We start from the raw sequence: 4,340 nt of genomic DNA, 5'->3' as shown, positions 1-4,340 counted from the left end.
GTCCGACGGGAGACTCCAACATTATTAGTGCATGGCACATATTTGTGTACCTGTTAAAATAGGAATTTTTTTTTCTGCAGAGATTTGCCCGATGACAACATACTCCACACTACATCTGCAAGGCAGATACCTGACCAGCAGCATAACCCCCCCAAAAACGCGTAACTTGTGTTCCTATCAAACTGGATTTCTTCTGTAGAACTTTGCCAGTAAAGACAACACACTTCCGTTGCCATGGGTTCTTTCTCAGTGCGCCGAATGCACGCTGCACACGGGACCTCGGTTTATCGTCTCATCTGAAAGACTAGACACTCCGTTCTGATTTTCCAGTCAAACTTGGAAGAAAGTGCCCTCACATGATTTATCCGTATTGTCTCAAGAAATGTTTATTTATTTACTTATTTGTTTAAGTATTTATTAAGATGTTTCACTACAGCGCATATTCTTGAAGCTCTATGCATTTTACAACATAATGTCATTGCCAACATTGTTGCATGTTTCCATGACACTTTTCATTTCTCTTTTCCTGTCCATTTGCAGGTAACCCTGTATAACGACCACAGCAGAAAGATGTTGATGAATAAATGTAAGATTTGCGGAATGGATGGGTGAATGATGGGGAATTAAAAAATTGTTGAAAAAAAAAAGAAAAAAAAGAAGAAAAAAGAAGAAGAAAGTGCGAGAAGGGGATTCAAGCCCAGATCCTCACGGATTTCAGTATTGGCAGAGGACTGTCTTAACCACTCGGCCACCTTTCTCCTAAGAAGGAGTGATATACGTCCAATAATTCACTAGCAAACACTCATGCACGGACTCAAGCGCGCACATGCGTTCACACACACACACACACACACACACACACACACACATATATATATTTGTGTGTGTCTGTGTATTTGTGTGCATATGTGTTACTTATGTACTTGCGCGTGCACACACACAGGCACACACACACACACGCGCACGCACGCACACACACACACAGAGCATATATATATAATATATATATATCATATAATTATCGTACCCGACCCTCCCCCTCTCTTTTGCACAGCAAAGACCATGTAACCTGCCTGAGATGAATACCTCTTTCTCTGTCGCTCTCATCTCATATTCCACCCTGTTTTACATGACAAGAGCACACTTGACGGACAGTGTATGCACGTGCATCGCTGATCATCATTATGTGTCCGAACAGATGTCATTGTTGACTGGGTGGGGGTGGGGAAGGATGGAAGGAGGGGGTGACAGGGGCACATGGTCAGCATATTTTGTTGTTGTTGTTGTTGTTATTGTCATGTGTGTGTGTGTGTGTGTGTGTGTGTGTGTGTGTGTGTGTGTGTTGGGGGCAGGCGGAGGATGGGTGTGTGTGGGGGGGGGGGGGGGGGGGGGGGGGCGGGGGATGGGGGTGGGGGTTAGGGGTTGAAGCTGTGAGCGGAGACGACACGACTGTGTCCATGTTTGCAAACGTTTTCCAAGTTGCGATGGAATGTATTGTGGTTGATTTTCTAGCTTTTTAAAACAATTATTTGTTTCAATGTTGTTATTACTTCATTTTAACTTTATTTTGTTGTAGATTTATGTTCAAAAATCTATTTTACTTTATTTTGTGATTTACGCTAAAAACAAAACAAAACAAAAAACAAAACAAAAAAAACGAACCCATGGAAACGAAAGTGTTGTCCTCAGGCAAACCTCTGCAGAAGAAATCCACTCGGATAGGTACACTAGTACAAATGCGTGCACTCAAGCCCTGGCTTAGCGCGTTGGATTATGCTGCTGGTCAGGCATCTGCCTAGCAGATGTGGTGTAGCGTATATGGATTTTGTCCGAACGTAGTGACGCCTCCTTGAGAATCTGAAACTGAAACTGAAACTGACCCTCATATCTGAGGGCCGCCACCTGGGGACCCACCGGGTTGGGAATGTCCCCCCGGCTACTGAGTCGGTAGTCAGTAGTAGCCTGGTTCGCAAAGCCAATGATAGCAATAACATACCCACAACAGTTCTAGCAAACCATCCAAAGCCATCCAAAGTGACATCCAATGGTAACGACAACAGGCACAGAACAATTTAAGAAAACCATCATTAATGAATACCATGCCAAGTGACATCCAATGATAGCAATAACGGACCAACAACAGTTCTAGCAAACCATCAAAAGCCATCTAAAGTGACATCCAAAATTAACAACAACAGACCCATGACAAGTCAAGCAAACCATCATAAATCAGAACCATCCCAAGTGACATTCAATGTTAAGAACAACAGATACATACACAATTCAAACCAACCATCATCGAAACAATCACAAGTGGCAACTTTAAAAAGAAAAGTTTAATCAATACGAAAGAAAAAAGAGAGATCATTTCAACTGATAAATCCACAAGTTTTGCTCTGTTTTACTTAACCCGATTTTTTCTTTTATTTTCTTTTTTTTCCTATTCAAATGTCTTTGTTTTTGTGCCCCCCCCTTTTTTCCTTCCCTCAAGTTTTCCCTCTCTTTTGTTCTTCTTTCCCCAAAATAGTTTCCACCTTTCCTTTTTTCCCCCCCTTACCAATACCCCTTTTAGTTTTTTCTTTCTTTTTTTTCTTCTTTTCCCATAGGGTTTTTTCTTTCTTTTTCCTTTCACCCCTGTGTTGTGTAGTGTAGTGACAGGGTGGTCATGTGTTGCAAACGTGGCCGGTTGGGTTGTAACTGGGATGGGTGATTTCAACTTTTAACAGCAATAGTTTTTTCCAATGTTGTTTACTCATTTTAACTATTGTGTGTCAACTTTACATGGTTTCCAACCCCAAAACAGACCGAAGATGCTCGAACTCGCGAGACCGAAATATAAGGTCGCTCAGGCTAAGTGTGAGCATGTTCCGAACAGTCGCCCTGAACTAAATGATGATGCCGCGCACTTTGAATTCATCTTGATTTCAGCTTAATATTCTCTTCTCATTATCTTATTCTCAACTCTTTATTAATTCATTTTCTTTCATTTTGTTTAGCTTCTTGTTCAATCTATTTACTCGTTTCCTCTTTCTTCTAATCACCCTGAACATGTTGTTCTCTCCTTTTGCATAGTTCACTCGTAGGTCCGTCTATGGCGCTCAAGCCCTGCTTCGCTCTGTTCCTGCTCAGCATCTGCCTAGCATTTTAGTTAATTTTTCCAACTTCCTCCTTGTCTAACTACTGAAACTGACGTCATATCTAGCGCCACCCTTCGCCCCCTACGGATGAATGTCCCCCGCACTAGTGTTCAATCCTGTTCGCAACCTGTCATCCCCACAGTTCTCAACATCCCTTCATCCTGTACACAGCAGACTTAACCATCATCTCCATCCAGTGACATCCAATGATCATAAAGACCAACAACAGTTTTTTTTTTTTCTATTCATTTATGTTTTTGATCTTCTTGTCGTCGTCCTCCTCCCGGTCGTCCACCTCCCCCCTTCTTCTTCTTCTTCTCCTTCTTCATCAAGCTCTCCTCCTCCTCCTGCTTCTTCTAGTTCATCTCTTCCTCCTCCTCCTTCTTCTTCTTCTCCTCCTCCTCCTGCTTCTTCCTCTCCTCCTACTTTATCTAGTTCATCTCCTCCTCCTCCTCCTCCTTCTTCTTCTCCCCCTTCACCTTGTTCATCTCCTCCTCCTCCTTCTTCTTCTCCCCCTTCATCTAGTTCATCTCCTCCTCCTCCTCCTCCTTCTTCTTCTCCCCCTTCATCTTGTTCATCTCCTCCTCCTCCTTCTTCTCCCCCTTCATCTAGTTCATCTCCTCCTCCTTCTCCTCCTTCTTCACCTAGATCATCTCCTCCTCCTCATGCTTCTTCTTCTCCTCCTCCTTCATCTAGTTCATCTTCTCCTTCTCCTTCATCTAGATCATCTCCTCCTCCTCCTTCTTCATATAGTTCAGCTCCTCCTCCCCGCTTCTCTTTCTTCTTCTTCTCCTTTTCATTCTTCTTGTTGTTCTTGTAGTTCTTGTTCTTGTAGTTGTTGTTCTTCTGCTTGTTCTTGTTCTTGTCGGTGCTCTTCTTGTTCTTGTTCTTCTGGTACTCCTTCTTGATCTTGTACTTCTTGTTGTAGTTTTTGTTGTTGCTGTTGGTGCTGTTGTCGTTATAGCTTTTCTTGTTGTTTGTTGTTGTTCTTCTTCTTCTGGTTCTTTTTCTTGGTCTTGTACTTCTTGTTGGAGTTTTTGTTGTTGTTGTTGTTGATGATGTTCTTGTTGTTTGTTGTTGTTGTTGTTGTTGTCGTCGTCGTCGTCGTTGTTCTTCTTCTCGTTCTTCTTCTTGGTCTTGTACTTCTTGTTGTTGTTGTTTTTGTCGTTGCTGTTGCTTGCTGTTGTTGTTGTTGTCCTCCTC

Source organism: Babylonia areolata, chromosome 21, assembly GCF_041734735.1.
Source record: "Babylonia areolata isolate BAREFJ2019XMU chromosome 21, ASM4173473v1, whole genome shotgun sequence".
Classification (NCBI taxonomy): domain Eukaryota; kingdom Metazoa; phylum Mollusca; class Gastropoda; order Neogastropoda; family Buccinidae; genus Babylonia; species Babylonia areolata.
Note: the sequence above shows the minus strand (reverse complement) of the source record.